Here is a 27,691-nt window from a genome sequence, read left to right as displayed (position 1 = left end):
TCAAAGTTGTGACCGTGATGGTCATTGTTAATCTACCATGTGATCCTTTCAGAGCACAAGGGAGCTTCAGGAACCTTCTCAGCACAGCACTCCAGATGGCCACAGCAAGCAGCCCTGGTTAGGGTGTGAGACGTCACGTCTCTGAGAGCCTGACCATATCCCTAAGCAGCTCCACCGAGCATCTTAGCTGTCCAGTCCTACTGAGCACGGGAATTTGTGACATTTTAACAGCACCAGCATCTCTAAACTTTTTCTAGAAGCTGATGGCTGCAGGTGTGGGCCTTTGCCCTAATAAGTGCCAAGTGATTTCATGAATGTCTGAATAGGAAACGTCAATATGATAATAACTAGCATTTACATAAATGCCTCACTAGGGGTGGATCACAGTTATTTAACTCTCTCCACTCCACCACTGGAGGAGTAGGTCCCCTCAGGAGATTCTGAGGGGCTGGGAGATGATTGCTTGCTCCATGGGCTGTCAGTCTACAGACTGCAGTGAGGACACTGGTGGAGAGTATGCAGTTTACACCACGTTACCACTTGCATTCTGGCTTATCGCTGGGTCACATGGCTAAGTCCCAGAAAGGCTCAGGAGACACTTGGGCTTGTGTTCCACCATCACTGCTTTCCTCTCTTCCTGGTGGGCTAGTTAATCCTCCTCGGTGCTGGGCAGCAGTAATAGGATCAGGAGAAAGCCTCTCCTGAGCTCCCAAGGTGGCTGGCGGAAGCCCGGGAGGAGACAGAGCTCAGCCTTCAGTCTGTTAATTGTTCAAGAGCAAATCATCTGTCAGCAGGAAGTGGAGGAAAAGACGCTGCTGAATTCAGAGACAGAACAATAAATAACGCTCAGAGCTGCGCCCTTGAGGAGAATAAAGCTGCCCACACTTGCTTCTTGGGAAAACAAAGCTGTTCAGAGTTCTGCGGCCGGAGGACGTAGCACGAGGCAGTAGAAATGCCAACCTGTTCAGACCGGCTGGCTCTTGGCTCAAACCAGGGTCCATAGGCCCCTACCCCTCACTCTACAGACAGCTCAGAAAACCACTTCTTAACAGGACGGTCTCCTGGGCTGGAGTAGAGAGCCCCCCCACCCCCCATTCATCTCCTTGTTTCCATACACTTAGCTCCAAATCTACCCTAAGCAGCCACTATGGACTGAGACAAAGTTGAAGCCCGAGCCAGTATGGACTGAGACAAAGTTGAAGCCCGAGCCCCAGGGTCGGGCCCTCCCCTACTCACCCTCCAGCTCCTCCGTGCACCGCATCGCTCCTGGAACAGGCTCCTCCCCACAGGGCTCCCAACTTCATCTTGGCTGCTTCTTTCTTCCCCACCAAGTAGGACTTTTTCTTTACCAGTCCAAATCCTCCTCCAAGGATGAACCCCTGTAACCATTTCCCCACCCCCAGAGCCCTCGGGGATGCTGTGGCCACCCAGAGGGACCATACACCGGGTTGACAGCTGAAGGAAGGGAAATCAGATTTCTGGGCCAGTTCTTGTGGCTGCTGTGGTCTCAGCTGTGGCCCCCTGGGCTGTTGCAGATCTCCTTCCCTTCTTACAGAATGTGTGAGGAGGACTGACAGCTCTTGCTTCATAGAGCTGTGTGAGGACTGAGCTGCTTACTACATGTCTGCTGCTGAGAACGACACTCAGGAGAGAGCTAGGGCGGCCACTGGTCATAGTTGGTACCCTTAGTTCTTGTAGTTCTTGGAGGACCAGTCCATCTCCCTATCTCTTAGCATCATGTTCTCAAACACCCATGTGAAAGGGTGAGCGATTCTTCTTGTGGTCTGAGCCCTGAGCACCCGGCTGCCATGCTCACTGTGAAAGGGCATCACCACAGGGTCTGTTTTGGCCAGTGACACATGAGAAGGTATAGGCTACCTGCCCCAGAAAGAATGTTCTGGAGGCATTACAGGACTTTGCCAGCTCTCTTCCCCTCTACCATGAGCACAGCATGTCTCGAATATGGGGTGTTCCTTCTTCTTAAACCCCAGAAGCCAGAACACAGCTTTAAAAATGATCAGACACTGCCGACCAGCAAACAACATCAACAGAGATAAGCATTTGACTGCAAGGACTGGGCCTTTGGGATTATTCCCTCCACAACACAACTTGGTGAAAGCTGGTGAGACAGAAATCGACAGCCGGTCCAGCAATGAATGAATGGGTACAACAGGCTTTATCTAGTTTCCAGCCCAGATCAAGGCTCTGGATGCACAGACAAAGCAACTAATTTGATCGTGTGCTCTCTCAGTGGTGCTTTTGGGGGTTTATTTTGAAACAAGGATTTTTATTTTTAAAAAGCAAGGCAGCAAGTCTACCACCAGATACACGAGGCTAGTCCTCCCCAGATGTTGTACTACAAGAAGTGTCAGGGTGGAGAACGCTGTGTTCTGCTTACTCACTCACGACCCTAGGTTCCATACCCAGAAAGGCAAAAGGCAGCTAAGAATTACAAGAAGGAACATTCACTAGGGCAAGGTCACTTCTCTGATAGATGCTGTTTCCATGGTTCCGAATGTGCCAGGCAGGCGGCACACCTCCACAATCCAAGGAGCAAAGTTTATTCTCCAGACATGGGAAGTAAGGTTTAGACACCACGTGACGGTCACCAGGGACAACAGCAGTGGTCCAGATGTGGATTCCATCTGCCTAAGTGCAAAGGCCCCTACAGTACACTGTCATCAGGAAAATCTCTGGGGGCAGCCCAAGGAAGCCACCACCCACGCGTAGTCCCATTTTGACTGACACACTTCATGCCTTGGCACATAACACACCGGCAGCTGGAGATTTAAGAGGAGTCACCCCGAAATGCAATATCCATATGGAGATTAAGGAGACTGTCAATCATTTGGTCTTAGTAAATGGATTTGTTTAATCAAGTTGTTTTCTTATCACAAGATACTAAAATATGCACAGGGAAGAGAAGCCAGTTTTGTTGGAGGGAAAGGGGGAGGAAGGATAGTTTCCACCAAGGTCTTTGGCTGCTGTGATAAAATATCCTAACACAAAGTAACTTAAGGACAAAGCTATTCGGCTCACAGTTCCAGCTTAGAGTCTGTTGTCTCAAAGAAGTCAAAGCAGAAACTTGAAGCATCACATCTCAGTCAAGACCAGAGGGAGAAAGAGTGCCTGCTTGCCTGCTTGTCTGCTGAACACTAGTGCCACCCACTGCGCCTGTGTCTTCTTAGCTAACTAACAACCAGACAGGCTCTGGAGCACACGCCCACTGAAGGGGGGGCGGTTCCAGGCAGTGCCTGAGTTGACAGTTAAAACTAACTGCACACGGGGCTTCAAACCTGCAAACCTACGAGACAAGGCAGGAAGCTGATGAGACAAAAGGGATGGGCAGGTGTTAGCAACTGAAGCCGCAGAGAGCAGCTGCCTGCTACAGGGGATTGCCACCCTACAAGAATGCCAGGCTGCTAAGAGATGGACATCTAGACCTAGAGAAAACCCTCAAAGGTTTCAGTGTTGTCAACAAAGTCAAGTCATGTTTTGATGCTGTATTCCAGGCTTGCCCCAAAATATTCATTGTGGCCCAGGATCTGTGAGTCAAGCATTCACTTCACAGACACTGGAGAACACTGAATGCTCCAAGGAGCGCCTGCTTGGAGGACAAGGGGCGGGGGGTGGGGGGCAAGATGCCAACATGAGAACAATGTGATTAGGAGGCAAAGGACACGGAGAGAACAGGCCAGCTGGAGGAAGGGGGCACCCTAGAAAGCACACCCCTTTCCATGCCATTGTTTGGATTGCCTTCCCCATTTCAGCAAGAGTCAAGTCAAAAGCAAACTCTGATAAGGAAAAGCCATTTGTTCCCGAATAAACTTCATTACTCTGCTAAATATCTTGACTGGATTTCATTTGATTCTACTCAGTCTCATTCAATACTGTGCTTGGCCAGCTTAACCTTTTAAAAGGAGTTTTATTGATGGCATGTTATGGGGACATTAGCATTCCTCAAAAAAATTAAAGAAATAGAAAGAATTAAATTGCTTTGCTTAGCGATCTTAATTATCTGGAATAATTAGCTCCAGTCAATTCCCCCACAAGAGCTCTCCCGAGAAATCAGTGTTTGGGGAAACAGAAAGAAAGGAGGGCACCAAGCCCGGGACAAAAGGAAGCATTTGGCAAGTTATTTGGGAATATCTAATTAACCCCGGGAGTGAAGTTGACAGTCACATCCACTTTCTTAGTGCTTAATTATTAAAGGCAAATAAAGAAAGTAAATACTCCAGAGTTAGTCTATTGGGTCTGGAAAATCGGAGTCGCTCTGTGCCAACAGACACAGTAATCCCCAAGCACACAGGCATGCACTCCCTCCCCTTCTGAGATAGTCTTCCAGGGCTCTGCTGAAAAGATCCTCCCAGCCACAGATGACCTTTCATTGCTCTAGGCCTCCCAGTCGCCCTCCAGTGTACTGTCACTCCTTAGGTAACTGTCTGCCCTCCCCATCCCCAGAGGACCAGCACTACAAAGTGTGGCTAAGCATTCACTCTGAGGTCACAGAATACTGGCCACATTGCTGGGTGCTGGTGAGTGTTGTGGAGTGACCGGTAGAATAAGGCTTTTGCCAGGTGGTGGTGGCACACGCCTTTAATCCCAGCACTCGGGAGGCAAAGGCAGGCGGATCTCTGTGAGTTCGAGGCCAGCCTGGTCTACAAAGTGAGTCCAGGACAGCCAAGGCTACACAGGGAAACCCTGTCTCAAAAAATAAAAAATAAAAAATAAAAAATAAATAAGGCTTTCTATGTCCGACATTCAACAAATCCTTCCTTTTTTGTTTTCATTTGTGTGTGTGTGTTTTGCATGAGTGCATTTTTGCATGTGTGAGGGTACATGTGTATAGTTGTGCATGCACATGTGTGCACACACATGTAGAAGCCAGAGGTTGGTGTCAGGAATCACCCACCATCTGCCTTTCACCGTATTCACTAAGGCAGGGTCTCTCAGTCAAACGCAGAGCTTGACAACATGGCTACCTCACTAGCTACCTTGCTCTAGGGACACCCCTGTCTCTGCATTTTGTCTTTCTGAGGCTGAAATTACAGGTAGAAAGCCACAACCCAACTGGTATTTACATGGGCTCCAGTCTTAACCACGGAGTCGTGTCCCCAGTTTCCTTCCTTATTTTATTTTTCTCTTTTCTCCTTCTCCTCTTCCTCTCTCTCTTTCCATTTCTCGATTTCCTTACTTTTTTCTATGTATTAATTGTTTAGGTTCCGCTATGAAAGGCATTGATCCCAGGGGTGATGAGCCCACATAGTGTTCTCCATCTGAGTTTGTCACGTTGACTTCTGATCGATTCCCAATAAAACAACACAAACAGCAGTACAATGGTTGAGGAGCCCCCGCGCAGGACTGCCACCTTGTGCCCCTGCAGAACACCACTGGGAGGAAAGTGCTTGGGTTTGAAGGGTCTGCCCTGGGTTTGAAAGACCCAGAGGATTTTTCTTAAAACCTAGGAAAAGGCAGATGGAGGAAGGGAGAAAGCAAACTCCCCTGCTCAGAGAGGGGCTGCTGGTCGACCTCAGGGATCTATTAAGCCAGCATTGTATCTTTCCTGAGGACAGTAGGGATTTTGAGGGTGGTGTGGGATGTTTACCTCCCACTATTGATCTGTATCTCAAATGCTAAGCAGGACTCCACTGGATGAGGAAAGTGTGACGTTTAGGGTGAGGGGGGGTCCCAGATGATGGGACTGGAACGCAGGGCTGTTTGGCTGTCTACACCCCAGCTTCTTTAGCTATGGGTCCTGACCCGTGTGGGGTCAGATAACTGAATAAAGAGTTATCTGTAAAGAAAGAAGAAAAATGGCAACAGTAAAAGATTTCTTTTTTTTTTTTTATTAATTTATTCTTGTTACATCTCAATGTTTATCCCATCCCTTGTATCCTCCCATTCCTCCCCCCCCCCATTTTCCCATTATTCCCCTCCCCTATGACTGTTCTTGAGGGGGATTACGTCCCCCTATATATTCTCATAGGGTATCAAGTCTCTTCTTGGCTACTTGCTGTCCTTCCTCTGAGTGCCACCAGGTCTCCCCCTCCAGGGGACATGGTCAAATGTGAGGCACCAGAGTACGTGAGAAAGTCGTATCACACTCTCCACTCAACTGTGGAGAATATTCTGACCATTGGCTAGATCTGGGAAGGGGTTTAAAGTTTACCTCCTGTATTGTCCTTGGCTGGTGCCTTAGTTTGAGCGGGACCCCTGGGCCCAAATCTGCCTATCATATTGTTCTACTTGTAGATTTCTAGGACCCTCTGGATCCTTTTATTTTGCTGTTCTCCCATGCGTCTCTCATTTAGAGTCCCAATAGGATGCCTTCCCCTCTGTCCCAGTTTCCTGGTAAGTGAAGGCTTTCGTGGGACATGCCCCTTGGGCTAGTATGCAGATATAAGTGAGTATATACCATTTGATTCTTTCTGCTTCTGGGTTAACTCACTCATTATGATCATTTCTAGCTCAATCCATTTATCCTCAAACAGTAAAAGATTTCTAAACAGCCCCAAACCAATTCAAAATCAAGTGCATAGTACATCTGAGGTGTTTCTGACTATGCATGCCATGTCAGATCATGTGACTATACTGCAGCTTCCAACATCCCCTTTGTACTACACACGTCAACAATGTCAGTGTCAGCCGGGTGTTGTGGCACACATCTGTAATTCCACGTGTGGAGGCAGAGGCAGGAGGATCTCTGTGAGTTCAAGGCCAGCCTGGTCTACAAAATGAGTCCAAGGAAGCCAAGGTTACACACAGAAACCCTGTCTTGAAAAACCAAAGCAAAACAAAACAAAAAAGACAACACCAGTGGCAAAGAGGACTGCCCAAAATGGCACAAGGCAGATGCGTGTTAGAAAGAGCCATGCTGTGTTGTATTTACAGCGCCCTCTGCTCTTACGGAAAGCTGTGACTTAATTATACAAGACAGGAACCAGTTGTGTTCCTACTATCATTCCCCAGCAGGTACCTAGTAGACATGTGAATTTTGTGTGTGTGTGTTAGAATGTTTGGCTTCAAAACTTGTTGTTTGAGTTTCCTTTTAAAAAAATGATTGAGTGATTCTGACCTGGATTAGGACGTAGTTTCCAACAGCTCCTGGGATGGCCTTTGACATAGTTCTGGCATTTTACACTGGGCATTTCTGCAAAACAACACTCTTAGTATTGATGGCCATGAACTCAGAAAGTATCGATCAACTCTGAAAAACATTGAATTGTGCTCTTAGTCCTGCAGTATTGAATATTCTGCCAGGGTTTAATTCTTTATGTAAAATTAAACAAGCACATCAGCCTCGTTAGTATGAAATTTGCTTTCGTTGTTAATAAATGATAAAATTATAAATATTCCAAAAGTTGTTTTAAGATAAATCTTCTTTTAAACAAAAAAGACAGTTTTGTGTCTTCTTTTCCGACAAGCTTTTATTTTTTGTCTTATTGTACTAGCTAGGATTTCTTTTCTTTTCTGGAATAAATCTCTTTATGAAATACCAGGTGCGTTCTTTGTGTACTTACATACCCATGTACTAGGGTCACGTTGAGAGTTCTTAGTGGCAAAGGGCTTGGGATGGAAAGGCTAAGAAGCAGTGATCTGCATGGTCGTGCGTTCCTATGATGTGCTGCACCAGCTTTCCGTTACTGTAACAAGATACCTGAGGGGAAAACCTTACGAAGACAGAAGTCTATAACCCCTTCCAAGGCATGCCTCCAGTGACCGCAGCGCCCCCAACCAGACCCTGCCTCTTAAAGGAAGCCTTTCACCCTTGGTCCATTGAGAGACAGATAGAATCCAGTACATGGCGCATGTAAGTAGAGGGGTATGGTGGGAGACACTTACAGGTTGGGGTGTGCCTGAGAGAAGGTCAGCTCCAGTCTGACTTCCTCCTGGGTTTTAGTGTTGTCTTTGCTTGGCACTCTCTCAGCACCCATGTGCACAGCTTGATGCTTTCCCAGCACCCCATGTGCACAGCCAGCCCACTAACCTCCTCACCGCCCCCCATGTGCACAGCCAGCCCATTAACCTCCTCACCGCCCCCCAACCTCCTCACCACCCCCCATGTGCACAGCCAGCCCACTAACCTCTTCACCGCCCCCCATGTGCACAGCCAGCCCACTAACCTCCTCACCGCCCTCCAACCTCCTCACCGCCCCCCATGTGCACAGCCAGCCCACTAACCTCCTCACTTCTCCCCATGTGCACAGCCAGCCCACTAACCTCTTCACCGCCCCCAACCTCCTCACCACCCCCCCATGTGCACAGCCAGCCCACTAACCTCTTCACCGCCCCCAACCTCCTCACCACCCCCCCATGTGCACAGCCAGCCCACTAACCTCCTCACCGCCAGCCTTCCTTCCCTCTGAGTGCTTCCTTCATTGTCCCATCTTGGACCTCATTGTCTAAGGGAAAATTTCGGGAAGCCATCTTCCATCCTCTCTCCTACCTTCCCACACCTCCAGCCAGCAAGTCCCTTTAAGGTGCAGCAGCAACAGCATCCTAGGGTCTCCTCTGCCTCCCCATCAGCCATCACTGCCACCACCAGCACCAGTTCCCTTAGACAGGAGCCTCACTTCAGCCTCTCTTCCATCACTCCTCTACAAACACTAGGCAGGAGAAAGTCCAAGCTCCCACACATGCACTCAAGGACTTCTGGGCCCCGGCCCTGCCCTTCATTTAATATTTCTGTACTTCACGTCCGTCCTAGTGACCCTAAACAGCCCACTGTTCCCCAGCACCCTCTGCAGCCAGCCCTTTCTGCAGTGGCTCGATCCTGCCCCCCTTATCCCCACCTCCATCTCCCTGAACACTCTTCCCACCTTCCTCCTACGCTCTTACTTTACCCTCAGCATTTAGTTCTAGCACCTTCTTTTCCTTTCAAATCCAGGCTCCCCTAGATCCCTCCTATACTTCCTAATACACACACACACACACACACACACACACACACACCTGCCTTTACTTCTCCTTATACTAGCAGTCACTTGCTTTTCTAACAATGAGCTGTCCTCTGGACAGTTGCCACCCACCCCATGCCATATTGTAAGTGACAATCATATATGGTGCTTGGTACTCCTCAGCCACACATTGGCCTGCTGAGCAGCCTCGGACCATGCTTGCTCAGCTGTCTCCAGATACACCAGGGAGGTCCAGAACAATCAGGCTTTCTACAGAGCCCACCGTGTCCCTTTGTATGTTTAAAGGTGGGTTCTGAAAAGAGGAAGAGTGCAGGCTGTGGGATCGCAGACTATTAAGGCTAATTCTTATTTCGACATGGCTGCCTCAGATGACCGCGGAGACATACAGTCTCTCTGGACCTTGGGTGACTTGTCTGTAAGATTAAAGTTTTTTTCTTAAGGAGGAAAAAAAAAGCCTGTAAAGTCTGGCAAGTCAACACCAATAAACACCAGCACTCTTGTCACCTCTTCAACTGACAGATCTCTTTTTGACAGGACTTAGTTTTTAAATTTATAATTTCTAACTATAATTATTGCTAATTAACAGTTTTCTCTTTTTGTCCCTTCTTAGACAAGGTCTCATGTAGCCCAGGCTGGTCTTGAACTCACTCTGGCACCAAAAATGACTCTGGACTTTTAGCCTTCCCACGCCCATTTTGTGAGTTCTGGAACCACGTGCAGTCTCGCTTGGCTTATGTAGTGATGTGGATCAAAATCAGGGCATTGTGCATGCTGGGCAAGCACAAATATCGCCATCCATAGCTTTTCCCTTTAAGTGCCCAGTACATTCCAAGCACATACAAGGTCCCTAGGGTACTTGTCAGCACATACAAGGTCTCCAGGGTACATGCCAAGCACACTACAAGGTCCCTAGGGTTCATGTCAGCACATACAAGGTCTCCAGGGTACATGCCAAGCACATACAAGGTCCCCAAGGTACCTTTCTTGCATAATCTTCGTGGTGGTGATTATGACGGTGCTGTTGGCTGTCCTTGCTGTGTCCTCACAACATGCTGAGCCTCGTTCTGAGTCTGGGTCCTCACTGCAATTGAGGTGGACAGTGCATCTCGGCTTTACAGAGGAAGATGTCAGGTCTCAGAACTGCCTAAGGTGTGTATTATAAAGTAATGCTGAGAGTGAGACTCAAGCCTGCCAGCACCAAGGACTCTGGTTCCTTTGTCTCACTTCACAGTCCTCCCAGCATCACCACCCACTGTTTTAGGAAAGTCAATTGTTTCTTATTTAAAAATAATAATTGTTTTATAAATTTTAAGTACAGACAGAGAGGTGGGGAGTAGAGCAAGCTGAGCCCGGGCTTGAGAGTCTGATCATTCTGAGACTGTGGTGCTTTGGGTGAGAGATGCACTTGGCCACTTGGTCCCCACTTGGAGGTGGTGTTTGGGAGGTGAGAAGTGTGGAGATGGGCTTTGAGAGTTTAAGGTCTCCCGCCATTTCCAGTTTCCCCTCTCTGCTTTCTGCTGTGGTTGAGGATGTGAGCACTCAGATTCCTGCTTAGGCCTGCCTAAGCCTGCTCCCCTGAAATACTGATGCTTACCCCCTGGAATTGTAAACCAAAATAAATTCCTTTTTCTATGAGTTCTATCAGTCACAGGTCCTGATCTTTTCGTTTGTTTTGTTTTTTAAGCACCTTATTTTTATTTCACAGGTACTGGCATTTTGCCTGAATGCATGTCTGTGAATTGCACACAGGCCTGGTCCCCAGGCAGGCCAGAGAGAACGCCATATCTTCTGGATCTGGAGCTACAGATGGCTGTGAGTCCCTGTGTGGGTGCTGGGAATCAAACCCAGGTCCTTTACAAGAGCAGCCTGTGCTCTTAACTGCTAAGCCATCTCTCCAGCCCTACAAGTCCTGCTTCTAAGGCTCTCACGGGAGAAACTCATGAAGGGATTAACTGTACATGGGAACAAGTCAAGTCTCCTTTTATTTGGAGCTCCCACACCTTGGAGTTGTTCCGAGTCCCTGGTCTGGAAATCCTCCTTTGTGCTGTGCCCAGAAGTGCCTGAAAACCCTCTCCCTGGCAGTCTGGTGATCACAAGCATCCAGAGACACCTATCCTGCCCTGGCCAGTCTCCCTGTCTGGCTGCACTGCTTCTGACTCTGATGCCGACCTCCTGCCAAGCGACAGGGGCCCTTCTCCCCTGACCCAGCTCCTGTGCCACCTCCTCCTCCCAGCCTCCCAACCAAGCACTAGTGCTCCAGACGGGCTGGAAGGAAGGCCCTGTGCAAATATTGGCTCTTGAAAGGTTAATAATTTACAAATGAACTACAGCTGATAAGAAGCCTGGGCTTCGGCTGCCGGGATACAGGGGGAACGTGACACGCATGCAGTCAGCCTCCTGTGGCGGGGACGAGGCACGAGGAGCCAGAAGAGGCCTCTATAAAAGCCATGGGGGTGCAGTTAAGATGCCGCGCCCTCATGTAACAGTGGGCGTTGTGAGACAAGGGATTCAGTCAAACCACACCAACAGAAGTACAGCAGAGACAGCCCCCTCTCCACAGCTATGCTGCCTCAGTGGAGTCCACACTTCAAGCCAAAAAGCACAGCCGTGTTTTTTACTCAAATGTGCACGCGCGCGCGTGCGCGCGCGCACACACACACACACACACACACACACACACACACACACACACCTGACACCTGCCACTTCACCTCCCCAGCCTCCCACACAACTCCCCTCTGGAGACACAGGCACCCCTGGAAAGGCAGGTGCTACTGTTTGCTCCTCCACAGGGGGGAAAAAGACAAATTTCATCTTCATAAGGCATCTAAAAATGCAGGGACAACCTGCACATTTGGGAGACTGGAAGGACCACAGTGAATGAACTTCTGAGGTGTCTGTAAAGAGAGAAGAAAGTAGGAAGGGCGGGGGGGGGGGGAGGGGGGGGGGAGGGGGACTGTCAGTGGGGGATTATCACAATGAAGTCCACAAAGGCAGGGGAGGAGAGGAAAGAAAATGCTGCCCTTGCTGGGCTGGGGCCTGCAGGACCATCCTGCTGCAGGGCAAGTGTTTCTCCTGCTCTGATCCATTGTCTGGACCAACACACATGAATATGTGTTAAGAAGAGAGGGCATTTTAATCATTTCAGGGATTTTTTCTGTTGTAGATGACAAGAGACTCTTCTCATGAAGTTCTAAGAGTTCCCTCATGGGGCAGCAGGACTGTGATGCCGGCAATGCCTGCCTCAGATTACAGGAAATTCACCCCACAGCCCAGCACAAAGTACTGCTCACAAATCACCTGCGTTACCACTGTCGCCATGTCTTCACTCTGACCAAAGCCTGGCTTTGCCCACGGTTCCACATCCCTGCCCATCTTGGTAGGGAAGCAAGCGATTGAGGAGACTGGGCACATTGCATCCTCAGTCAAGAAGCAGATGAACAGTGCTACTTAGTTCCCTCTCTCCACGTGTAGTCCTGAACCCCTCTCAGGGAATGGTATCACCCATGGTGAGTGGGCTGCCCCACCTCACTTAGTGCAGTCAAGGTAATCCCCCACAGATGCAGACATGCCCAGCGGCCCATCTCCCAGGTGCTTCTGTGACACTGATGAGCAACATTGACCATCAGACTCACACTGTGCACACATGCATGCCCACATGTGTGCCCAGATGCAAACACACCTACATACCTAAGCCCATCTAGAGGGACCACACCAAAGTCTTGAAAAACATGTAGGAACCAAAGCTTCCAGCCCTGTGCGCGCTGCTCTGTTTTTTATGGTCACATCCACATACCTCCATGTTTGCTCATCCATCTGCCCAGGGGTTCCTTCCTACCCAGAGGAGCTGCCCTCCCTGTGTCCAGGGTAACTGCTGCCACTGCCCAGAGGGTTCTCAGCAGCTGTGTTGCTAGGGAGTGTTCCCTGGACAGCTACTCAGCTCCTACATATATCTTGGTGCATGACATCATATCTTCTGTAAGTTGAAGATTTGTCCAGAAAAGCAAAGATTCATAGACAGGGAGCCACACAGGAAGGGCCCGGGTTGTGTGACCGGCCCTGAGAAAGTCTGTGGGATAGTACAGGCTGTTTAAATCTAGATTAGCTTTGATTTAATTTACTTGCAAACTAATAATGCTAATTAGCACCATTCACATTAATGCTAATGAATATTAATTACATAGCTGATGGACAGAAATCTAATTCAACCCTAGTCACGTAACCCCTTCCTGCCCATGTCTCCAGCTAAAAGCAAGCAGCTGGTTCTCAAATCACACAACCCTGTCTTCATGGCTTCACTTTCCTCTCTGTGCCTGTTCCTTCCCCCTCGCCTTCAAAGAAGGGTCCTGAGGTCTTTTGAGGTAGAAGGCACCTCTTATCTCTCATTTTAGCTCATACGCCCTGGTAACTGCTCCTTGCACATAACGGTTCTTGATAAACAATATTTGTTAGGTGGATAAGCAAATACATGCTGGGACATAGGTTGAGATGAATAAATTATCTCAGGTAATGGTATCTGATATTTTCCGTAGGAATGTGTGGGGTCCTGATCCTTGAGGCGAGGTGTGACTCACTCCACTCCATTGTTTCAACAGACGCCAGGCATACAGGGAACACGGAAGTGGGTAGTGAACAGACTTCGACCTTGAAGCCTCTGTGGACCAAGGGGTCTAAGGAGGGCGAGTGATGGTGTTTGCACCAGGGGACACGTCCAATACAGCTCTCTCCCCGAGAGCAGCAGAGGTAAGAAAATCACGCGAGACACATCTGCCCTAATCTTGCAACAAGATCATGTTAAAGGTAATTTTTCAAGCCTGAGTAAGATGTTTATGGGCTGATAGACGATGGCTGGCAAACTCATTTTATCATAAATATCGCAGCAGATAATGCACTTCAGTATAAATGATGCATCTGCCTTTGCCAAGATCTCGGCATGAGTAATGTTCCTGCGATACCGGCTTCTAAAAGATAAACAAATTATGGGCGTAATTACCCGAAGTTTGATTTTCTTTTTTATGAGCTTTCCTTCGCTCTAATCACACTCAGGGTGGGAAAACGGGGACATGAATGGGACTTAAAGTGGAGAAGCAAAAAGCCTACTTCCCCGTCGTGAGGAGGCTGGAGACCGAGCGTGTTTCCATGGCTCCGGGATGAAAGGAAAGACCGGTCAAGTAGGAGAACGGGCAGGAAGAAGAGAGTCCGGCTGCGGAGGAGGCAGCGACTCCTCCAGCTTAATGGTTATATAGAACGCGCTCAAGTCACAGGCACGTCTTTTCTCTGCTTCGCACACATACAAACATGGGCTGCGCATGCAACTGCCCACCACCATCTTTTGGCTCATGCTCCTTTTGTCTGCCAAGTCCAAGAGAACGATTCTGGGAGCCCCATGGGTATGAACTTGACAGTGAGAGCAAAACGACCCATGACCTTATGCCAGAGCAGCCGGGGAGAGGTCCAGGGTCTGAATCTGCAAACTGGCTCAGGACTGGGAAGAAAAAAAGGGTGCGAGACCCTAACGTAAACAGGGATGATGTACCAGGTTCCACTAAGCCGGACTGTAAGGGCTGAGTCCTCCCTGGCCTCTCACTAGGGCCCCAGCATAAGCAACAGTCCATGGTGCTCTCACGCCTCTGCCTCCACCGTCACATGTGCCTGGACACTCTGCACGGATAGAGTCAACGTCAGTAAAGGCCATGTCCTGCTCCAGTGTGACTTCAATTAAATAAACATGCCTGACTCCATTCCTTAGTGGGATTTTGTCATGTGGATCCTCGTGGGACATGAGCTTTCGCAGGGGCACAATTCAACACAGCACAGCGAGGAAATGAGAGCCAGGCTGGGAAGGAAGTGAGCTGCTGAGACTGGGAGGCACAGAGAGGTGTGAGAAAGGGTGACGAGGAGGGGGGAAAGAGAGGGGAGGAAAGGGAGGCCAACAGGATGGAGTGGAAGGGGGTGGGAGGGCAGGCCCTGGGGTGCAGTAGCTGCTACGGAAGCAAATTTACTCAGACACTGGTTCCTGAACATTTCAGTGTTTAGTGGATTTCCCCAAATGCACACTTCTGGCTGACGAGGCCTGCTGCCAGCCTAACGCTGTTTACTGCAGCCAACTACATTACAAGAAGCAGTCTGTGTTCTCAAGTAGTAAATGGAAGAGCATCCTGTGAGCTGGGTCCCTGGGACCTGCGGCACCTGCACACACCACTTCCTCTGGTGCCTCTCACTCCAGGGGCTTTGGTTTTCTAGTTGAGCGCATGGCTGGTGGGGAAACAAAGCATTAGTCACTGGCACTGTCAGAGTGGTCACGGTGCGCTTTTTCACCTCCTCCAGAGAGGAAAGCAGGCCACCCAGGAGCTGTGAAGACAGTTTCCCCCAAGGAGCATGTTCTAAGGGCTACAAGTCGGCCTCCATCGTTCATCTAAGATGTCGCCTGCTGTTACTTTCCAGCTTCCGTGCTCGGATCTGTTTCAGCTTCCTGGAGTTTTCTAAAACCTTCTAAAGGGAGACTGTCACAGCAGCATCAGCCAAAACAGTCCCTGGTCCTGATGTCTCTGTTAACAGGAAGAAGGAGACCTTGGGTCTGGCAAGAGAGTACTCTTGGGAGCAGGAGAGGTATCTGTGCCCATGTGTTTATAGGTAGCATTGTGTGCTTGTGTGTACATGGCTTTGTGGTGAATGTGTGTGTGTGCATGGTTTGTGGTGTGTGTGTGCGTGTGAATGAGTTGTGGTGTGTGTGCACAAAAGCACATGTGTATGTGTGTGTGTGTGTGTGTGTACCTTTACTTTCAAAAAAAGGTAGAGGCAAAAGAAAGGCCCTAAATATATCCTCATTCATTTCTGAGTCTCTGGCCTCTGGAATATTCTTTGTCATTGGAACAGTCACTCACTCACTTGGCAGAAAGTCACAGAACAGGCATAATTTATGAATGAGATTGTCTTTGCCTTTATTTCCTTTTGCCATATTAGAGATGGATGAGTTTGGCTGGTGGGTGATGGTCCCTGCTCCCATTTTGTCCTTAAGGCCATCATTTAAAACGGAAAAGCCCCTCTCTCCAAGTCTCTCCTGGAGGATTTGTCATGCCAGCCTTGAGCAGTGCTGTGGCCAGCAGATGAGGGGGAAAGGGCAGACACAATGCCACCCCAGCCCCCAGGCCACGCCACAGGGAAGGGAAGAAGGGCCTATTCCATCGAAGCATCCACAGCTAAACTCCCAGGCTTCCTTCTCCACGTCAGGAAAAGCCATGAGGTGCACACCCATCCCCCTCTCAGGGACTACAGCATAAAGAGCAGTGAGTTAGCAGACAATTACTCCACATGGTCACTCTACAGAGTGTCCTTGCTCCATTAGTTGCCATGGTAACCTTTTTTTCTCCTTCCATTCCCTTATTTATCCATTCATTTTTTTCTTCAGCATACTGATAGATTATGATAAACACTAGAGGCATCAAAAAGGAAAATGGAGCTGGGTAGTGGTGGCACACGTCTGTAATCCCAGCACTTGGGAGGCAGAGGCAGGTGGATCTGTGTGAGTTCGAGGCCAGCCTGGTGTACAAAGAGAGTTCCAGTATAGCCAAGGCTATACAGAGAAACTGTCTGAAGAAGAAGAAGAAGAAGAAGAGAAGAAGAAGAAGAAGAAGAAGAAAGAGAAGAAGAAGAAAGAAGAAGAAGAAAGAAAAGAAGAAGAAGAAGAAGAAGAAGAAGAAGGAAAATGGAGACCCAGCCTGTAATATCAATTTGTAGCAAACACAAAAAGGAAAAAGAGATAGGAGAGCTGACAGGCTCACAGACTATGGATTTGGATTCTCTTACTAGGAACAGGCTATTTTCACTTGTCTTACAGGGTGCAGGTGGCTCTTAGACTCTCTTCCTGTTTGGAGGTTCCTTCCTCTGCTAGCATCTAGTACCCCTCATTTTCCTATTGACTTGAAACCCCTCGCAGTGTAATCCACAGTAAGGTGGGCAACACACACACACACACAAACACAAAACCCACAAAGTCAAGGTCCTGAGAGAAGTCTAGAAAGGGCGGCCTGCTTGGAAGCCTGCAGAAGGAGGTGGCTGTCGCTTGTATCCTGACACAAAGCAGGCTGACTCCCTGACCCCCAGGCCATGCCTCTGACCAGCCAGCCCTCCTAGTGCCACCTCTCACCACCTTTGACTGAGAACACTACCCACTGTGACTCTATCTAGGGTTAAGTACCAGCTTCCTACCCATCAGCTTTTGTGTAGCCTTGCCATTCCCTGATTAGCTTTTTGCTTTCCCATCATTCCATCTTTTCCACATCCAAGTTTTTCTGTTCAGTTGCCTCAGTCCAAAAGCCCGGTGATGCTTTGGTCTTCCTAACTGACAGGTACATTCTCAGTGGCTGAGCAGAAAAGAGTGCTGGGTTAGAACTTCCAAGGCTGTGAAAGGCTGTGCAGCAGGATGTGGGGACAAACTGAACCCTACCCCACCTCTAGAAACTTCTGTGAGGATGCCACCCAAGCTGCTGCTGACAGATGAGCACTGAGGACCACAGCACCCGGCCACCACCACAGGACCCTCCCTCCCTCTGTGGCCTCAGAAACCAGGTGCTCATTCTCTGCCTGGCTAGGTCTGTGTATGTGTGCCACTCTCATCTCAGAGGGTGAGGTGTTGAGAACATGACTTCTCGTAACAGAGGCAAGTAAGATGTCAGGGTCAAAACTCCCTGAACATCAGAAGGAAGGTCAGGTGCCCAGGACACCTAGGCAGTTATACATTTTAAAATGATGAGTGTTTGCTGCATGAATAAAAACAGAAGTCAGGGCTGAGTTGCAGACTTGAAGTCAACATACAAAGAGACAAATCTTTTCAGAATCACCATTCCCAGTACCCAGCAAGCTGATGCCGGGCTGGCAGCAAACCCTGCAGTAATTGCAGAGGTCGGTGTAGCTTCCTGCCCAGAACTGTATATCTACCTGGCTAAGGACACTAATAAGATTTTTGAGCTAAATCTGACCCTAGTCAGAGAGAAATTAAGGAAGCCTTATTAAATCTGCACGGCTTCTGAATGCACTGAGATTCCACAGAGTCCTAAGTCTGGGGCCTTTTACTGCAGACTCACCCTAGGTGCCTCAGATGGGAATGGATTTGATGTGCAGTTTACCAATTTTCTCCCCACACCTCTCACTAGGGCCCCAGGTTCAAAACCCTTGTGCCAAATCAAGGGGGAGGGACGCCTGCCACTTCCCACCACCCGTCCACACATGCCTCTCTCTCCCTTAACTACCTGCTGGCCCTCTTAAAAAGCTGCCGCCTTCCCTTGAAGGGTTCCATTTATAACCCCCTGTCAGATGAGCTGCTTTCTCTCTTCATTTTCTAAGACTTTGTCCACATCCATTAGGCAGGAGAGTAGATTTCATTACGATCATTACCAATATGGACAGGCAGCCAAGGTTTAATATCTGTTGGTCAATAGCTGCTTTCCTAACTAATAGCTCTAATGGCCATTTAGAGGGAACAGTGACCTTACTGTCCTCCTGGTTCCCAAGGGGGCATGCTGATGCTAACAGAGCCGTATGAGCTGCAGAATCTGGACCCGTTTCTCCTGAGTAAGCATAGGGTATGTGCGGCCAGGGTAGGGAGCCAGGGGCCCCGACACCTCGTCTTCTGAGTGTAATCTGTGCCTGGCACCCATTGGAACCCTTCCTGACTCTAGCACTCTCTCTTCTCTGGGTGGTCCAATACATCAAGCAAACCCCAGGTCAGTAGTAGAGCAAGAACATGCCCGGAAAGATGATGGAATCCCTGCTGGGGACATCAGAGGCCACCTTCAGAGGTCATCTAAACTCCCCAGTTATCCTTCCTACCACTCTTTCCCTTTGGGCTCTCAAAAGTTGGAAGCAACTGAGACTCAAGTCTAAGCCTATTAATCTGGAACCTTAAGTAAGCTAATCTCTCAAAGAAGGGGGATTGCTAAAGCCGACACTTAAGATGTCGTGCGCACAAGCTCGGCACCACCTAACTAGCTGATTACTCGCCAACCTCACACCTGGAACAGTAGGACGGGCAGTGCCACCATTGACTTTTCCTCTTCACTCCTTCATGACTAAGGGTACCAAGCCAGCGGGAGGAACACTCAGGATCCTGGGCACTAGCACTTGGCGCAGTATTTTCGGAAAGAGCTAGCAGACTGTTTGCAGAGCTAAGCACAAACTCTCTTCAAAAGACATAATCACTATATAAATATTTTAGCATCATAGATCACTAGCTCTTGAGTCATTCAAAAGATGGGTAAAAGAACCGGGGAAGGGGACACCAAGAGGCAGGATGATGAAGGAGCGAGAGCTTTCTCACTCCGGCCACTTCCCCAGACTCTGCTTCAAGCTTTCAGTTCATTTATCAATCACTTTACTACCACTTTTAAAACCCAATGGCAGGAGGAAGAAAATAATGACTCAAGCATGAGGGTTATTTTCCCATTGATTTCCATTCTCTGTTTCCTTCTGACCTCAGTGAGGATGGCAGAGCCTCACCCTGCAAAGACACCTTAACTTACTCCTCACTCATGGACTTTAAGAGGCGGCTTGGGTTTTGTTTGTTTTTTGGTTTTTGTTTTTTGGTTTTTGTTTTCTTTATGTCCCAGGGAGCCTACATTTCAGGTGGTTAATCATCTTTATGACTCGAAAGTGTTTGGGATTTATGGGAAGCATGTAAATTTACTTAAAAAAGAAAAAACTAGATTGTCCCCAATTTAGGGTATCTTTTCACTCTTGCTATGGGTGCTGATTTATGGTCAATGATTACAAGGCTTTATATCAGGCCCTTGGGGGTATTTTGTTACTGTACACCCAGGTTTTATTCTGCCTGTCAAATGAATCTCACACTGAGTGCCATGGACAGCATTTCTCTACCCCACACATATGATTCAGCGTCTTTGTCTCTAAATATATAACCCCCCTGGGAAGGTCTAGGCATCTCCTTCCTGTTGTAATGAGGACGTCTAATCCTTCAAAGGCTGCGGTTTTGAGGGGCCAGTACTCCTGGGAGCTGAGCTTGGCTCCTGGCACTGCACTACCCAGCACCATGAAGACTTACCTAGAGTCCTAGGGCCCAATGCCCCGCTGCGCCCTGGGCTACAGCTGCTCTACAGAACACCTCTAGGAACCACCTTACAGCTGGGAAACCTCACCTCTGCTCCTGATCCTGTCCTTCCTGCCCCTAGAGCCCTCCTGACAAGCCCCCTTCATGCTGATTGCTTCACTCTCCGTCCAGATTGGGAAGCTGAACTGCTCCCCATCTCGATGACCCCCTTTTTCTTCACATGTAGCATATTACACCTCTCTACAGTGTACATGTGCACACACACACACACACACACACACACACACACACATCCAGGTATCTAAGGGAAGTACCTGTGGAGACATGGAATTACAGAGCTTTGACTTGCAGGATGGAAGAACCTAACAGAGAAAGTCGCTCTGTATATTGTTCAAATCATTGTAAGTTAAGACAGACGGATGGAAAGAAAGGGAGAGAGAGAAAGGACAGAGAGAGAGAGAGACAGAGAGACAGAGAGACAGAGAGACTGACACTCAGCACCTGCCCTGTGTCAGACCTGGCTCCTCACACAACAGTTCAAAGAATCTCATCTCACTTTTACAAAATAGCGGTCAAAATCTAAACAGATTAAAAGCACACTAGGACACTGCAAATGTGGGATCTGAACCCAGGCCTCTATTTTCTCCTGAACTTGATTTTCTCCTTCTATGGTGGAGAACATTCAGCTTTAGGGGTGTTTGCACTATGTGGGTATAGGGAACTTCACCCCAATTCTCTGTTGTCCTCACAGTCAGTTAGTTGCCACCTGGTATAGGCTGAGCCACTCCTCGCACTTCTTGCTTGGGAGGTGGGAGAGGCGTTGGGAGCTGACTGCCCCTGTCATAGACTACCCCCACCATGGGCCACCCTGGATAAATCTCCCTGCTTTGGGGGGCCCATGGAGCCTCTCCCTGGCACTCTTGACTCTGCAGAGCTGTTCCTCGAGGCATGGGTGCACAAGGAGAGGCTTTCTCACCTGGAGAGGCTCAGGAAATTTGTGTCTAAGAAGGAAATCTGCAGACAGGGCTCAGGAGCTCAGGGGCTCAGGGGCTCAGGGGCTCAGGGGCTCAGGGGGTCTTTGTCATGTGGATAACTTCTGCTCCTTATTGTGAGCCCACACATCACGGGGCAAAGGGCCTTCAGCCTAACTGTCCGTTGCAGTGCCCAAGTGCATGAGATGATTATGAGGGCTCAGTCAATAGAGTGTGCAACTGGCATGCCTGGGGTTCAGTCCCCAACACTGCATAAACCAGGCATGCTGGTACACACACCAATAATCACAGCAGAGTTCCGGTCATCTTCAGCTACCTACTAAGTTTGAGGCCAGCCTGGGCTCCATGAGATGTGGCCAAAAAGGGAGGAAAGAAATAAGGAGGAAGGAGGGGGTGAGGAAGGAAGGAAGGAAGGAAAGAGGAAATAATTAGTCAAAACAGCCTCACATGAGCTCAGAACATTCCGATGGGCTTAGAACCCCCCTTCATAACCAAGGAGATCATCTGTTTAGCCTTTTCTTTGTTCAGTCCTAGAGATTAAACCAGGACCTCATGCGTGCTAGAAAACTGCTTTAGTGCCAAGCTCCTCCCCCTGCTCAGCTCCTCCCCCTTCTCGGCCCCTCCCCTGCCAAGCTCCTCCCCCTGCTCAGCCCCCCGCCCTCCGCCCAGCTCCTCCCCCTAGCCTCCCTTTACCGGGCTGTGAGTCATGCAAGGTCCCTGGAGGCTCTCCTATCCTGATAGTAGTCCACCTTCCAAACTGACCCTCCGATCTCCCGCAAGAGAGGCCGCCAGCCCTCAGCAGAAGCCTCCCTTCCTCTCCTGGTCCCCTCATTCTTCATTTTCTCCCAGAACAAAGGGCATGTGAGACCCGCGTGCCTCAGGGCTCACATCAACTGTCCTGCCTTCCACGGACTTTTCTGGCCCTGGACTGAGCGGAAGGTGCGAACCAAAGGACCCAAAGAGAGATGAGTGAGATGATCACTAACTGGTAAGAACAGGCAGCACGCTGTGACGGCAGGATCATGTCCCCAGGAGAGATACCTGTGAGGGCAGGATCGTGTCCCCAAGAGAGACACCTCTGAGGCCAGGATCGTGTCCCCAAGAGAGACACTAGAATCCTAGCACCCTGGGTCCTGCAGCTGAGGCCTCACTTACTTGGATTGTCTTTGCTAAAATGAGTCAGTTGTTTGGAATGCATCCTAAACAGCCTGCCTGCTGTCCTTACACAAGGACAGCCATGACAGAGGGTGGGCCACACAGAGGAAGCGGGCGCTCTGAAGCTAAGAAGAAGCAAGATGTAGCTGCCTTCAGCAACCTCAGGGGGAGCATGCTCTGCCTACATCTTAATTTCAGACTCCAGAACTAGAGAGAACACATCTCTGCTGGGGTTTTTGTAGTTGTTTTTCGTTTTTCGGTTGGTTGGTTGGGTTTTGGTTTTTCAACACAGGGTTGCCTTAGCTTATCCTGGACTCACTCTGTAGACTAGGCTGGCCTCGAACTCACAGAGATTAGCCTGCCTCTGCATCCCTGAGTGCTGGGATTACAGGCGTACGCCACCACACCTGGCCCATCTCTGCTGTTTTAAATCATGTAGTTTTTAGTAAATCTGTTATGGAGACAGTAAGAAACTACTATATACACCACAGGGGTAAAATGGCAAGGGGAGGCAAAGAGGCAAACCATGGGAGAAGAAATGCAGATGGCAGCATTCAATTTCAGGAGTAATAAAATAAATGTGACTAAAGCTACTTTTTCCTACAGCAGAGAATAAAAAGACTTCTAGTGCCGGGCATTGGCGGGGGCAGGAAACACGGGATAAGAAGAGCAAGTCTTCTAGGGAGTAACGGGGTGTTACACATCAGCAGCCATAAACGTCTTCATATTGGAGGAAATAAGTAAGTCAGTGGCAGGATATCTGTGTTAGAAACCATCTCAGCCTGCCTGCAACAGCGAAACAAAAGAGGGACAGGGCTGTCAAGTTCAAACAAGTGGGGGATTGTTAAATAATTTACGTTATGTTCACACGAACGAGATTAGCATGAAGCCATTAAAGGATGATGAAGTGGATCTGTATTTATCAAAAAGGAGAGAGTTGAAGTGTATCGCCAACACAGACCGGTCCGGTCGAGTGCAACGCTGTATGTGGCTAGGAAAGAAAACAAAAAATAGATGCCGAATCCCGCTCCAGGCCTTATGGGTCAGTTCTCTGTGGATTTTCTAATTTCTCCATAATGAAAATCAATACTCCGCGAAACAAATACTCAAAGAAACAAGATGATTCCAGCACGTCTGCTGCTAAGCCTGTGTGAGTGACATCCCCTGAGGAGCCTGCCCGGGTCCACACCTACTCACACTCCCCCAGGGCAGAATGGGCCAAGGAAAAGCAGTGGTTTAACTCCTGTGGCCTGGCTGCTCAGCCTGCAGTGTGTTCCGAGTCACGCCATCTCTGCACCCAAAAGGACATGTCTGTGGCGGTCAATGCTTCCATTTCTCAGACAGGGGTTGAGTGGGAAAGCTCTCAAGACTGTGATGGTCGCCAGTGCCAGGTCAGGAGGTCAGATCTCTTGCTCCTGAGTCAAGATGCTCCTGCTGTGTCCCGCAACTCCAAAGAAGCTGCAATCTTGAGGCCTGGGCCACAGACCCTCCTGACAGTTTTAAGAGGATTCTGAGAAGTTCCCAGAGTCTCCTGGAAGCCTAGGCTCACTAACACACTCCTTGAACCTTGTCTTTCCTGTTATCAGGCCCCTCCAAGGGCGCAAGCTGCCCTTCCCACCCAGGTCACTGCCTGTTTTCTGATCTAGCCGTCTCCCTCACCCACCGTGGTCTTAGATTCTGACCAGGGCTCCATGGTGCAGCATCTCAGTCTCAAGCCCAGGTCAGCTCCAAGGCAACTCCCATTCTCTGTCATCACTATGGGCTCCAAGAAAATGACCTGGGCTCTGCTGCCTCGGACCCCGAGCATCAGTCACACCCCAAGCTTCTGTTTGCAGTCTGACTTCCTTCACCCAACCTGGGTACCACAGCCTTCCAACCAGGAGACTGCTCCTGGGTCTCTCTTCCAGCAGATGCCAGGACACCTGGACCCTCTGCTAAGCGCAACTCTTACCTACAGAGGCAAGGAGGGCCACAGCCAACTCTTTCCAACCCCTCTCCAAAGGAAAGACTTTCCTATTACCCAGAGGCCTCCTGCTGCCTTCAGGAGAGAAAGGGGCGTGGTCACCGGTATGTTCCTTATGTCACTGTGACAAGCACCTAACTGAAACAACTTAACGGAGCAAGGATTTCCTTTAGTGCACAGTGCAGTCCACCACAACAGGAAAACACGGAGGCATGCCCAGCGCTCGGCCAAACCTGGGGGTGCTTGGTGCTCAACTTCTTCTATTCTGTGCTCAGGAAGCAGAGAGAGCTCGGGCTGGGTCGGCAGCTGTTGTAACTCTCGAGCTGCACCCAGAAGCCCACTTCCCCGAGCAAGACACAGCCTCCTAAAGTCCCACAACCTCCCCACACGGCACCACCAGCCAAAGACCAGCTGCTCAAATCCATTCATTCCATAGACACCATGAGTTGCCCTGCGCTCTGGAAAGTGAATCAAGGCCATGTTTCCTGGCTGCGGCAGAGTTATCTGAGACCCTAGAGCCAGGATGGATTCTTAGGTGTGAGAGCCTGCCTTGGCCTGAACTCCAGTTGTCTGAGAGAGCAGGTCTGGAATCGACAGCCCTGCATCCATTTGTTTATCTTTGCGCATGTGCCGTGGCCAGGGTCAGTGGGGATAGCCGGTCTCCGCTCCGGAGCACAGGATTGTTTGAGGGCTTGCGCGTGTGTCTGGCAGTTGCTGTTGGCAGCTGGCTGGGACTCAGCTGGAGCTGTCACTGCCCCCATGCCTCCTTGCTTCCCACGGTGTGGTGGTGGCCGGGTTTCAAGCGGGAGCCCCAAGAGACCGGTGGCAGCTGCTGGCTTCTGGAGGCCCAGAGCGGCTGTCAGAGCATTGTTGCTTCTCCTGCCATCTAGTGGTGGAACGCACACAGAGCACGTACTGCAGGAGAGGTGACAAAAAGCTCCAAAAGAGCCTGCCTGCATGGTGGTGCAGGCCTGTAATTTCAGCACTGAGGAGGCTGAGGCAGGGGGATCACAAGTTTGAAGCCAATGTGGTACACAGAATGAGACCCTGCCTGAAAAACAAAAGAAATAGACCGCCGTGACCCAGAAGCTGAGAGAGGGAAAGGAATGCTTGGGGGTGGATTGTGGACCTTACTGTTCAGCCCTCCCTCCGTGAAGAACCCTACTTAGCAATGTAGGTCAGAGCACCAGACCCTGCAATGCCCTGCACAACTTCACGTGGGAGCTTGGGGCAGGCTGGACAGTGACAATGTTCCTGGTCATCAGTCCAAGACCTATGAGGCCCCGGGGAGCGCTTACAACTTTGCCACTCTGTGTCTAGGCATCCTCCTCAAGCTGGCCTGTATCCCTGAGCAGGGTCTGTCTTCTGTGGCCGAGGGAGGGCCGTCCTGTGCTCAGGGCTTTGTCACTGCAACCAAGTGTCCTGGACTCACATCCGTCACGCGTCTACTCTGTGAGCCCTTAAGGCCGGTGTCTGCAGCACCCTCCCAGGTCTGCCGGCTGCAGGGCGCAAAGCTTGTCCCCTGAGGTGCTGTCAAACTCTAGCCCTTCACTCCTAACGAATTCAGCTCTGCCACTGTTGAAGGGAGAAGCCACAATTGCATTCAGGCTTCCCTCTCTCACAGGATCCTTAACTGAAGGATCCTACTCCCCAAGAATGGAAGGCACACACTCAGCCAGCTAGTAAACTATCCCCACCAGGGAATTTCCACCAAGCTTCAAGTACTCAACAGGACCACAGCATGCTCTTGGGATGTGCCAATTCCCACTTGCCTCCTCCTCCTGAAGCTACTGGCTCCCAGGGAAGAAGAAGAGGGCACATCCAAGAAAAGTCTTGGCTCCTAACCTGACAGGTGGTGGCACATGGGCTGGATTTATTGAGAAATAGCTAATTAAGCTCCAGAGGAAACTAGTCATCAAGGTGTTTAATTGGCAGCATGTGACCATTAGAAGCTAATGAAGTCATTCCCTCACACTTTAATTAATGTCTGTCGCTCAGGCTGCTGCGCGGAGGGTCCAAGGGTAAGGGAAACAGAAGGGCCTGCTGGCCAGGCCTGGGCAGCCTCGCTCACTGTTCCCAGCACCCAGGCAGAGCAGAGCAGATGGGCTTGTGGGCTGGGCGGCTCTTTCCTCCTCCAGCCAAAGCCCAGCCAAGCTCCTGAAGTTACTTTGAATTCGCTTAGTGGGAAATTGCTGAGGCTCTGTGTGATGCCTGCCAATAAGACGGGTAATAGAGACCTGGCCAAGACGCAGACACACCCACCTCGGCCTTTCCGACAGCTCGCTGTTCTGCTTGGCTTGACTTGGCCTGGCTTGGCTTTTCTTTTTATTTTTTCAAAAAATTTTTAAAAATTAAAAAAAAAATAAATGAGACAAGGTTTCACAGAGCCCAGGCTGGCCTCAAACACAAGGATGACCTTTATGGATTCTCTTGCTTCTGCCTCCTGGATTACAGCTGCACACTGCCAGGCCAGGCTGTGCTGGGAATGGAGCTCGCGGTTTCCTGTGCACCAAGCAAGCGTTGCCTAGGTGACCAGGCCAGTTTTTGGATCTTTGAGACAAGACCCAGTTGTGAAGTTTAGGCATCTTTTAAACTCAAAATCCCCCTGCCTCCGCAGTGCTGGGACTGCAGAAGCATGCCATCAGGCTGGCTCTGAAGACAGCGTTCTTCTGGGTTTGGTTTGGTTTTTTGAGACAGGGTTTCTCTGTGTAGCTTTGGCTGTTCTGCACTCGCTCTGTAAAGCAGGCTGGCCTCCGGTTCACAGTGATCCCCCTCTGCCTCCTTCTACCATTATTACTACAGTCAGAAACCAGAGCACTTCTGTTCTGTGTAGAAAACCCTTAAATGGCTCAGCATTTCAGAGGAAAATAAAGAAACCTCACATTGAGCCTAGAACCTTTCAGACTGTCTGGTTCTCATTCCTGCTCCCCTCCCCTTCTCCCTCTCCACCAGTGCCCTCCCTCCCACCCTCCCTGCCTTGAGCCCCTATCACAGGGCCTTTGCACTCTCTGTTCCTACTGTCATTAACCTCTTTATTCTCCACAGAGGCCTCACAGGCCTCAGGCTTTGCTCAAGTTACCTCACAGGAGCTTCTGGCCTCCCAATCTAAGGTCCCAAATTCTCAAACACCCAAGAAACCTGGCATGCACTGCGACTCCACACTGGAGCAGTGGGCAGTTGTAGAGAACAGGCAAGTGAACGGGGGGGGGGGGGGGGCTGCACTGCAGTCCGCTCGAACTGTGCAGGCAATGGAGTTTGGGTTTTACACTATATCTGTAAGCACAGCGAAACTACTAAAGCAGACCGATCCATGGATAGATAAATAGTCTATGGGGGGGATAAACTGCCAGGCTGCCCCAGACAGTAGAGAACAGAGTCTTGGCAGGGAACGGGGCAGGCAGCGGTGAGAGGCGGCCTGCAGCAAGAACAGCCTGGGAGATAGTTGGGAGAGTTTGGCCCATTACAGGCTGTTTGGGTTAGTTCAGAACTAGGTGCCCATTGCTGGGGTAGTTGGCCCTAGGAGATTTCTGAGGAATTCTGAGTTGAGGTTTCTGTTTACCAGATGGTAAGAATGCAGCTGGGTTCAGCCCAGGCCACCATC

The sequence above is a fragment of the Acomys russatus genome, chromosome 6 (assembly GCF_903995435.1).
Source record: "Acomys russatus chromosome 6, mAcoRus1.1, whole genome shotgun sequence".
NCBI classification, from domain to species: Eukaryota; Metazoa; Chordata; class Mammalia; order Rodentia; family Muridae; genus Acomys; species Acomys russatus.
Note: the sequence above shows the minus strand (reverse complement) of the source record.